Source organism: Corvus moneduloides, chromosome 5 (genome assembly GCF_009650955.1).
Source record: "Corvus moneduloides isolate bCorMon1 chromosome 5, bCorMon1.pri, whole genome shotgun sequence".
NCBI classification, from domain to species: domain Eukaryota; kingdom Metazoa; phylum Chordata; class Aves; order Passeriformes; family Corvidae; genus Corvus; species Corvus moneduloides.
Genome location: NC_045480.1, coordinates 69,093,139 through 69,105,017, shown reverse-complemented (window position 1 = coordinate 69,105,017; position 11,879 = coordinate 69,093,139).

Below are 11,879 nucleotides of genomic sequence, written 5' to 3'. Positions count from 1 at the left end.
TGTGTTGCTTGCAAGGTGTCTCTATTTCTGAATTTTAGAGGCTTCAAGGACTGCAAGCCTTCTACTGACCTGATTGCATTTTGTGTGCTTCATAGTCTCCCCCAGTTACTCTGCTTCTCTGGTGCCCAGCTTTTCATCCCATCTACAAGGGGCTCCACACTTAATCAGTATAAGTCCAAGTAGCTCTGTGAAGGCGGGTGACTGTAGGAAGAACTCTGACATCCCCTTACATTATCATTAATTAAAAAAAAATGTATTTATATACATATATATTTACTTTTTTTGGTGGCCACTGCTTCTTCAGCAGCAGAGAATCTGTTGCTCTCCAGTGATCCAATATCCAAACTCTGAGTGGGGCATCCCTCAGTGGCATCGGGTCAGTTGCATTTTCACAGTGCCTTAGTGAAATGTGGCGGCATCTCCTGGTTCCTTCTCCTTTCCATACAGTGCTGAAAATAATAGGATTATGGCCTTAAAAGCACAATCTCCAGCTTCTAAGTAACATGCAATATGCAATAATAGTTACTCATATATCATAACAGTCATATGTGATAATACATGAGTTGTTATTTTAGAGACAGGAACTTGAGTAAGGGTGATGAAGCAACCTAATTAACGCTTGGGAATTGCTATATGCAATCGTGTTGCTTGGAGAACATTCAGCATGCTCTGAAGCATTGTCCAGGGTTACTGTCAGACACAAGCTTGTGGCCAAAAGGAGCTGTTGTACTGATAACGCATGGCAAATCCTGTCTTCCTTACAAGAAAAAGGAATCACAGTTAGAACTAGTTAGAAATTGAAATATCTTACCTAGATAAGGTGCTTTGCCACGCCTTCTATTTTATTTTTGGATCTTTCTGGCAAAACCACACCATTAATGGCCATGACTGAAGAAAAATATCCATTAGCTCAGCGCTACTGTGTGTTATGCGCTCCGTAGCCATTACTTTTAGAAATCACTTCGTTTAGGGCACTTCCTTGTGACTTTTCTCTCAAACACACCCTATTAACAATGCACTTTGTCTCCAACTGTATTGCAGCTGATGATAAACAGATGGATGTTGGTCACTGGATGAATATGAGAAAGCTGCTGGAGCATGGTATGGTTCATATTCCCACCCAGCTGCCTCAGGCTTCTGTCCTCTTGAAACCCTGCTGAATAGTGAAGGCTTCTAATTAGGGTGAGGGTCTCTTTCTGGTCATATATCACTTTCTTTGGCAGGGCTTCCATGGACTCGCAAGAGGGAAAATGCACAACGCTGTCAAAACAGTGTCTTCTTCAGAGTGACCTGAAAAAAAATGGGGCTTGTGTGAAAGTTGCCTCTTTGGGGGAGGGTGGGGAAAGGAAAAGAGGAAAGAATGATGGTGAAAATCACTGGCATCTCCCCTAAAGGAACTCCTGGCATGCTGATGGGTTTGAAATGATGCTGTGAGTCACTGAGGACACAACCCAGTATCACAGGCTGCAGCACAGCATGCACATGTGCAACCATTAAGTGATGGTCTCTGGATGCTTGAATTGCATTTTGGGCTCTTTAAAGATTTTAATTTTTTTTTTTTTTTTTTTTTTTTAGGATAACTTGAAGGGGTTTGTTTTCATGTTAATGCTCCCTTTTGTGGCAGTAAGGTCTAATGGTGCACATAGTGCCACTATGGCTAGAAGATTTTATCTGTGTGAAGTTAAGTGGTCTGAGGTGATTTTAAGTGCACTGAAATCTGTAGGAAGTACACTTCCATGTGGCCAATGCCTTGAGAGGCTGGAATGGAGCCCTGACACTGCCTGGGTGTGCCAAAAGCACCGACCAGCCTCCTGGAAAGATGTTTTTGTCCCAGTTTTTAGAAAGCAATGGCCATAGCAAAGAAAGTGGGTATTGAGATAACAGAAATGGGGGTCAGTGGCTGCACTTGGGGGATTCTTTGCCCACTTTCTGTCTGAAGGGCTAAGCCCACCTCACCGCAAAGGCGCTGAGGGGACGCAGAGGTGACACAGGGTTTTCCCCCTCACAGGGCTGCCCTCAGCCCTCTCAGGGCAGGGGTGTGGAGGTGCCCGCAGGCGCTGGAGGGGGCGGAGGGCGCTGGCGCCATTTCCCCTCAGCGGGCGAAGCCTCAGGTGCCCCTCGCGGCGCGCGCCCGCCTCAGGGCTGTGGGGGGGGGGGGCAGGAAACGGCGGCGGCGTTCCCGCCACTGAGCTCCCTCACGAGCCCGCACAGCCTGAGGCGCCCCAAGGCGGGCCTGGCCGCGCTGAACCCGCGGTGAAAATGTCTGGAATTGGGCGTTTTCCAGCAGCCTTCTTCCCCGGGACCACACTGGGAGGCGTGGAAAGCCCGGTTGCAGCTTTGTCTCCTGTGCCATTTCGGTGTCGTGGTGCCCAGCCGGCTGCAGGGCCGAGGTGATGTGCGGAGCCTCGCCGGCTGTCCCTGTGGGGACGAAGGCGCCCCAGACATCACTCATATATTTCCAGATGTGCCAGAAGGCTTGGTCACTGTTTTTCGGCAGGTTAATAAGGTTTTATACCTGCTCCGAGACAGCCTCCCGTGGAAGGGGAGAGGCCGCCCCAGGGCTGCTGGAGCTTTGCTTATTCTCACAAAAGTTGCCCCGCTGGATTGCTTCCGCTCCCTGCCGAGCTGATAACCCGCACCTCCCCGACAGCAAACAAACCCTGCCGTTCCCCAAAGGTTGGGACACATCCTGCGATCCCGCCTGGAACGGGGTCAGTCGACTGCCAGCAAGTGACCCACTTTTCCAGCTGCTGCCAAGTGCGCTCAGCCCTGAGGCAGCCCCGGGGCTTCGAGCTGTGTCCCTGTCCCAAAAAATGGTGATGCGTGAAGAGAAAATAGGGGTTTTAGCAGGGGAATCTCGTGTCTCTGTCAATAATATTTGAAAACCAAAGGGAGGCTGAGATGGGTGTTAAAAAGTCACAGTAAAACAAAAATCTAGTTCTGGAATGAACATTTGCTTCCACAGTACTTTTTCCTCACTGTAGGGACCATCACAATTTAGGTAAATCTAATTTTAGAGGACATATTTAAAATATCCAAGACTGATCCTACTGGAGGGAGGAGGTGAGCAGCTATTTAAAATGAGCTTTTTGCAGTGTCTGTGAAAATCAGAGGTTTGCCCTGTTTTAGCTCTACCTTATCTTGATTGTGGATTTACTGGAAGCTTGAATATTATATTTATTAAATATACTTGTGCATTAAGGACCTCCATGCCAACAAAATGTATTCTTGCTGCATACGAGAAGGAGGACCTGTTGTTTCCATGTATTTTATCCCCTTTTTCTTCTGTATCTTATTGCTCACTCAGACAAACCCCAGGTGGTCACTTTTGCACTGATTTCACCACTGTCTTCTAAGCTGTTTTTGGAAAGCAACAGGAAAACCCTAAAATACATTTCTCACCTCGAGGGTGGTATGCTTCTAATATATGTGTTGGGACTGAATATTTTCAAACACCAGCTCAATAGAGCATTTATTTCTACTGAACCATGAGAAGTAATCTTGAAGGCTTTCTTGGAGTATATTTTGTACATGAGTTCAAATGATTTTCAAATAGTTTTTTAAAAGAATGATGCTCATAATTGTTTAGGTGTCAGAAATATCTATTATATGATCTTTCCCCTTAGTTAATTGAAAGTATTCATATCTATGTGTAAAATTGATGTTGATATCAATGTGTATAAATTTCATACACATCTCCCAATTTGTTGCTCTTAACTTGCATTACGATACTTTTACATTGTGCTCTTGTGTGTTACAGTAATCTCTCTCACCTTGGGAGTGAAAAAAAATCACCTGCACATCTGTCCCCACTCTCGGAATAATAAAACCTTTATGTGCCAGTGAATTTTTCTCTCCAAGCACCGACACCAAACTCCTCAGATGGGGCTGCACAGGGAATTTAAAAGTAGGATGCCCTGTGGCAGTTAATCATAGCTAATGCAGAGCCCAGGAGGAAGAGGAAATGATTTTATGACTGTAAGTGGAAAAACGACAAGTCAACAGGGCTGGGAAAGAGGAGCTGCCGTGTGCAGGGGAGCCTCAGGCTTTTGGCGTGGCTGCAGGAAATGGGCTGAATGCATCATGAGGGGCGCCCACAGATGCACTCGGTGCTTTCAGAGATGTATTTAGGTCACTGACACTCTGAAAGCTTTATACTTTCTGAGCCCAGGGGCTGTGACAAAGGCCTGTAAACTCAGAGTGAAGGCTAGCATCCATCCGTGGCTGGCCTTATTGTATCCGCAGGAATTTCAGATCAATGAAGGATGTTAGCAATTATGTGCTGAAACAACCAAGTACAATGGGATGAGGTAAGGAAAGCGATTCAGCCTTGAATTTGAATTTCTTTTGGTTTCGGTCAGTTTGTGCCAACACCCCTTGCAATGCACACTCTGTCTCTGGGGCTGTCCCATATTGTTCAGGACAGGAAATTTGAGAGACACAAGTTCAGCAGCAAGCGTCAAAGTTGCATGTATGGATGCCATGTTCTCCCTGATGAAACCGGGCCAGTTTCATTGCTGGACACGTGAGGTATTTTGTGAATGCAATGCTGGTTTCTCTCTTTTGGCACAAAATATTTTATAGCAGGTATTGTTCTGGTTTTTAAGCCTGAGAAATGTTACTTGGCTTCCTGCAAAGCTCCAACCCCTGGTGGGCTGTGAAGAAAGTCCCATGTGCTGCCTCATGCTCTGCTTGTTCCCTGTGGTTCTTTCCGCTTGTGATTCCCAAAGGGCCAAACGCAGGGCTGTGTGCCTGACCCCCGTATCCAGGCCACTGGGCAGACTGAAGGAAGGAGGAGGAATTCCTTTGAAGTTGTGGAGCTGCTCCCCAGTAGCTGACTGGAGCCCAGTGGTGGGTGCAGTGTCCCACGGTGCTGTTGCTGCCTCCCTGAAAAGGATCTGATTCCTGCTGCTCTCTGCAGCGCAACTACACCAGTTCCACTACAGTGCAGCCTTCTTCCATTGCCGAGCCTGGCTCTGAGCAACCTCAGGATGACAGACACTCACAGAAAACCCCATTACAGACTTCCTTTCTTGAAAGCCAAAACACACGCTAGGAGAGCCTGGAGTCTGTGACTTCCAGTTAGGGCAGTTAATCAAAACGTTTGCCATGTATTGTGTGAGCTCCTTCACAGTTTGTGCATTTATCTTTTTAACATCTGCAGAACAGCATGGTTTGGATAGGTTTCTGTTACTACTCCGAGCCTTCATTGGCTCTCAAAAATGAGTGAAGAGGAGCCAGACAACATAAAGGGCAGGCAATCAAAGCTTTTGACTCTTAGATCCTCGCAGATGGGCCTTCTGATGAAATGACTAACAACTGCTGCCAGATCAGCAAGTAGCAACCACAAGGCACCTGTATTTATTTAACTTTCATTTTGCCAGATAACTTGTCTTTATGCTCTTGCAGTTTTAACTATGGATTATAAGTCACGAGGCTTCCTTCTGATCTCCCTAGCACAAGTGTGGAATGAGTCACTTGAGATTGGTTGGTGATAAGAGTTCTTCTACTGTACAAGTGGCATATGCAAAGGCAGGAGGTGCAGATGATGAGTCCAGTGTGGAGTTTGTTTGAAACATCTTTATTGCCGGCCTCCGGCATGAAGTCTTCTTAGGGCACGTACTAGAGGGAGGAAAGGTTTTTAGCAGCACCTTTGGTTATTGTTAAGATAGATAAATAAAAATCAGTGATCTCATTTTTCTTTAACAGATGGCTCTGCATCTCGTGAATTTGGCTGTGTGAAAAGATGTTGTCTGCAGCCAGGGCCCCCCAGCTCCTCCAGCCTGCCTGGGTGAAGCTCTGGGTGAGGGGCAGGCAGCTTCCCTGACCTTGCAGCTGCCTGCCAAAGCCGAGATATTGCCAGATGCCTTGGGCTACAAACCTTGCACCTCAGAGCACTCGTTCCAGGAATGACTCGAAGGTGGTGTTGCCAGCAGCTCCACAGGAGCTTCGTGGCTCTGGCCATTATGGAAAGGAACAAAACCGCAGATGTGGCTGTGTCCCAGGATGACCTGGTGGCTCTGGCTCCAGTAGCTCCGCTGTCTTGCCACCTTTCACAGGCACGGGATCCGATTGCTCCATGGCCCCAGTGCCAATCCAGCCCCGCCGCCAGACGCCTCAGTGTAGCCTTGGTGCATGGAGTACACTGCTTGCTCATGGGCCATATGGGGCTTCCTAATTCTTTGCTATCCTCTTGCAAGGCTGTCCTTGAAGGCAAATGTGCCATGTTGAATATTGGCTTCTGTCAGGACAGGTTAGAATGCGCTTTGTGTCTCTGATTGCTGCTAGTTTTGGGTGCTGTGAAGGGGCCCCCAGTGGGTGCTTGGCTGTTCCTGGAAAGCAGGCAGCTCCCCTGTTCCTGGAGTCAGATATCTGAACAATGGCAAGTGCCAAATCTCTAATTCTTTCTGTATCAATCCGTGGTTTTATAGCCAATGCTTTACCTCTGTGCTGTTGGCTTTTGTTCACCAAAAAACATCCTGCCCATATGTGTTGACCTAGGATAAAGCTGGGCTTGTTGACATAGGATAAAGTCACGAAGTGAACCTGCTCAAGTGTTAGAAGCAATGTTGCAGCAGTACCATCAGACTTGGCCCATGGTTTTTAGCAATCCTTGCAGCTGTGCCTGTACTTCAGGATTTAGGGATATGCTTTGGTGTCTAAATGAGCACATGTATTCTCTGATAGTGGAAACTCGTTAGAACACAGAGTTCTGCCAAATTTGATCTTACTTTTTTTTTAAATGTCTACAGCAAGATCTGATAGTTTTAAAAGGCTTTCATGTGACTCTTGCTGGAATGGTTTTCTTCAGTCACTTCTGTCTACGCTCTCTTCTGAGTCCAAATATGATGAGGAGGCCACGTAGCTGATTTAAGTACTTCAAGCTAGCGAAATTAGACCAAATTGATTGAGGGCATGTGTGGCAAGCACAGCACTTGAAAACCAACCAGCTGTTTCCTCCTGAGAAGTGTTCTTACTGAGGGACTTGAAATTGCGATCGATCCCAAGTTTTCAGTATCAGGATTATTTAAATATCAAGCTCTGCCTCACTGCTGTCTTTAGGCTATAGGGTATGATCTGTCTTCACGTTAAGTAAAACTTTCTTTTTGGAGGAATTTTGCAAGGAAAGGGAAATTGAGGGGAGCCAGCAGATGCTGTGGCCTGTAGTTTATCACCCAAACAAGAATGGCCTCATCTGTCCCCAGTTCCCCAGCTGATGCGTTTGCTTTACTGGGACTTCTTTTCCTGGAGTCATCTCCTGCAGGGATTAGCTTGGGTCTGAATTTATGCAAATACGGGAGCACTGAAGTGTCTTGCATTGTCCAGAATCATAGCCAAGGAATGAAAATGCTGGTTTTGCTCATAGCTTAGAACTAAGCTTAAATGTGAATTTCCTGGACTTTGTGAATTTTAAAAATCAGATTTACTTTTGCATTAGCATCACATCTAAACACCAAATTTCCTTGTTTGTTCTTAAGACAAGGGAAAAAAGTCAGGAGCAGGATTTTATTCACCAAGAAAATGTGGTGAGGCCAATTTTTGATAGGTTTTGCTAAAACAAGCAAGCAAATACTGGCCACACTCATTATTTGTAAATTGATGAACAGCTTCAGCCAGGAAGTGAAAGCTGTGTTTATGGTGAGCTAGGATGGAACAAGGCATCACTCATGTCCTTTGTGGTGCTTCCGTTGGTGATACTGGTGAGGAGTTATGCTGGAGTGCACAAATCCAAGCCTTTGCATGGTTCTGGACATGCTTTTGAGCATGGTAGGGGCGGGGCTGCCATTGGGAGGGTAAGGCTGCTGTAGGAAATGTTTTTCAGTCGTGGCTTACACGGGATTTACCAATGTTCTGTGAAGAGCTGGTTTGTCCAGCTTTACAGATAAAACTTGCGATTTGCTTATGGCAAAAAAATGCACGAGAGAGGTTGAGAAAACCTTTATTTTTTTTCTGTGCAGTTCCTGTACCTGTCAAAAGGATTTTATGAGATAGAGAGCGAGGTGGGTACGTGGCTTCCTGCACTGTGCCTGAAAGGAGACGGATTTGTTAAGACGATTTTGACAGTGCATTTGTCGCTGTAAGGGAACATTTGGGAAATCCTGTTTGGTGTGTTTGAGTGTGGCAATCACCCTGGTGCTCTTCCTCGTGGCAAGCTGCAGTAACTCTGCCTGGGACCAGAGCACGCCTTGCCCCATTCATAATAAAGGTGTGGAAACCCTTCGTGCAGCAGCGTCTCTAACGTGGTACCGGCGTGGATCTGCTGAGTCAGCAGCGGGGCTGGCTCACACACCGTGCCTGGAGTTACGGCAGCGCTCCCCTTATCTGCTGGTGGGCAGGGAAAGGGCACAGGAGCGGCAGAGCTGGGAATGAGCAACGCCAGTATAAGACACAGGATTCCCATTTATCTTCAGAGTAACCTGAACTTTGGTGCCCTGCCCTTGTTGCTGGTTACCTGACAGCATTCCCTTTGCTTTGCCATTAGCTAATTGTCCCTCAGACTGCCTGTTAACGAGGTAATTTGCCGCATCTGCTTCCACTTTCCATGTCATGGACAGTTGCTGGTTTTGCAAAATGTTTTGTGTTTGTCAAGCTGCTCTGCCTGCCTGGAAATGTTTTGCCTGCTCAAATTTTTTCGGCTCATACCTCAAGGACTTGTTACTAGGTAACAGAGTTTCATTTGCCAATTGCCCACTATTTCCTTCTCACCGTATTACAGGCCTGATTATTAACATTTAGTTCAGAGAAATTGCTGTCATTATGTGAAGTAACTTCCTTTAGAGGTTACTCATTAACCTTAGGTATTTTACTGTGCGATTATAATTGCCAAATGCCATAGGCATGGAAAACCTTTGAACTCCTCAAGGTATTAGTGTATGGGAGAAATGGTATCAGCTGTGATTTTTATACATTCTCCATCCCCACCCCCCCCTCCAGTTATTTTTCCTTTTGACTGTATTCTCCTTCCATTCCTCTTGGCATGTTGCACAGCATACAGGGCCTGCTCAGCTGCTGGAGAAGAGAATGTTTCCTTCTGGAAGGGAATCAGCCTCTCCTCTTCCCCTTCAGATCTGAGATTAGCCCTAGCCAGCTCAGGGGTCCATCATCTGCTTTCCAGTGCCACTAAGAACAGAATTTCATCCCTTGCCCTTGCATGAAAAGTGAAATAATTGGAAAGTTGTGTGGCATGCTCCATACTGTTAACATGTAGTTTTCCAGCATTTAGGATGGCTCTTCCATGTTTGCTTTGGGGAGACTTTCAGCCCTAGATTTCTGCCCTAGATTGTGTTCAAGGAATGGAGATTTTCAGACAAAAACACCATTCCCCTTTATTAAAAAATTTTATTTTCTATACAGACACAATCAGCTGCATACTAAAGTGTTTGCTGCAGGGCAACGTGTTCTCTGGAAAAATCTTACTATATCTATTTGTCTTTCTCCCCTAACCCATTTCTCCTTAGAAGTCCATTGACATTCCTAGTAACTTGATGCCTCTGACAGGATAGAGCAATGCTGCTCTAGCTGTAGTGTAGGCATGTGTTGTCATATGACTTCAGTGAGGAAATATATATCATATCCAGGAAATTAGGGAACAAGTGAGATACATACCCAGTGTTTAAACAGAACTAAAAAAAAAAAAAAACAATTACCCATGCAATAGGAATGTTTTTACATGGAGTCAGACCTAATTTTGGTGGTAAGAACCAAAATGTTGTGGTGGACATGGAACATTAATCTGGTAAATCTTCTAAAATATAACATTAGAAAAAACCAGTGCTATAAATTAAAAAAGGGGAAAGCTCCAGTGGGATTAACAAATGAGTTCTCCCAAGTCTGAGCCTGGCAGCAGGGGGAATAAAACAAGATCATGACAGAGCAACTTCCATCAAGCCCTTGATTTAATGTTGCTTACCCACTCTACTCTGTCCTGTTAATCTCAGCATGAACTTTTGGGGTTTTTTGAAGGGGGAAAAGTGAGGAAAACCCCTCCAAACCAGTATGTCCTTGCATGATGAACGCAGTACAATCTCCATGATGAAAGTGCTAAATCAGTACCATGTTATTATTAATAACAAAAAATGTCTGGTGACATAATTTCGGATAGTGCCCTAACCTTCAGCTTTTTGTGGCAATTTGTTTCTTCTTTCATTCTCTAGAACAATTCTTGCTCCTGATTTCAGTGGGTTTTCTCCTTTGACAATGTGTCAGCTGTGACTTCTCAACTGCTGTGTGTTGCAATGAGCTAAGCAGTGGAATTTGTGGTGACATCTCGTGTAACTCTTCTGGGATAAATTTAGTGATTCATGAAGTCCAAGCAGTGCAGAAGGTGGGTAACACTTTAAAAGTTATTTTAGTAAAACTGTGCTTCACTGAATTCTTGTCTGTTCCTTCTACTTTATCTGCTCACCTGCAGCTCCAGGTCTGATTAGTGGACACATCATTCCACACTGTAGGAACAGCTCAGTGCTCAGTTTTTGCTTTCTGTTTATCGCCAATAAATCCACATCATTTAACAGAGACCACTAGTATGGTTTAAAACCAAGCACACCTCAAACTGGCATTAACTACTTAGAGCCCTTCTGCAGAATACAGCATGAAACTCAATTTGCTGGTGTATAATGTGAAAATCACTAGCAAAACTTCATGCATGAGAAAGCATTTGGGGAAATTAAAAGCCTACTGCGTGTCATAATGGCATACTGTTATCAAAGATTCTGGATTACAGTTACAAAATCTTGCTCCACTGAAGCAAGTGGATGCAGAAAGCTGGGAAAACGTAGCTAACACCTGAGACAAGGCATGTTCCTGCCAGCTGTGGCACGTCTCTTGCATTCACGAAGACCAGCAAATGCCTCAACATATTTATTTATTTATCTTTCTGTCTGTTTATGTATGAAATGTCTAAATGTGTCTGTTCTCTATTGTACAGCCATTACAAAATATTTACCTTTATTTTGATACATGACATTGTTTCTTGGAGCAGGTGTCACGGAATAATAACATTAAGTTATTAGATGTGGTATCTAATAATTTTTTTTTCATACAGAAGCACCTGTGGTAGTTCAAGTGTTACATTTTTTCCATATGTTGAGTTTGCAAGTGCAGAAGAAAGAGATGTATTTTTAGACCAAAATTAGACTATGTGGTAATACACAGAAAAGTACTTTCTCCTACAGAAGTTGTGGCAAATTTTAAGTTAAACAATGATTATTATGTTTCCATAGAATACAGTGCAATGGGATAAATCTCTCTTAGCAACCTGCATTGTAACTCTGCTTAGTGGGGGGAAAAAACCAACAAGGCAACAAGAAAGTGGCCTAGAGTACAGCATGAACAGAACTGTCCTTAGGACATACAGTAACAGGCTGAAGCTGTCATAAACACTCTTTATTTCCCTTGGGTCTGGACATGTACCTTTGCAAGTCTCAATGGAATCAGGATTTGTTGATCTGGAATCTCTAAGAAACACCTGTGAAGTTCAGTGTATTAGAAATGCCTATCAAGCTTATAAAATCAACAGAATGTCATTGATTTGCCACCAGGAAGGTTATATTTAAACTTACTGAGAAAAAAAAAATATTTTCAAGATGCCTGGTAAGGCATTCTGCCTCTCTTTTTTTTTTTTTTCAAGTCACTCCTCTTGACTCGTCCTGATGCAGTCAGGTTTTATTCCTTTCATCAGGAAGGGAAAGATTGAACCTGTGCTTGATGGTTTATTGGCAACTAGACAATCTCCAAAAGAGCAAGATTGGTTGGGATTTTTCTGGCGGGAGAGGGGGTTGTTTGTTTTTTCTTCCCTGGAGTGGAGAGAATAAGAAATTTTGGTCTCTTAAAAACGAAGGAAAAGGCAGGAAACTGCTTAGTCCTTGTGATTTCAATAA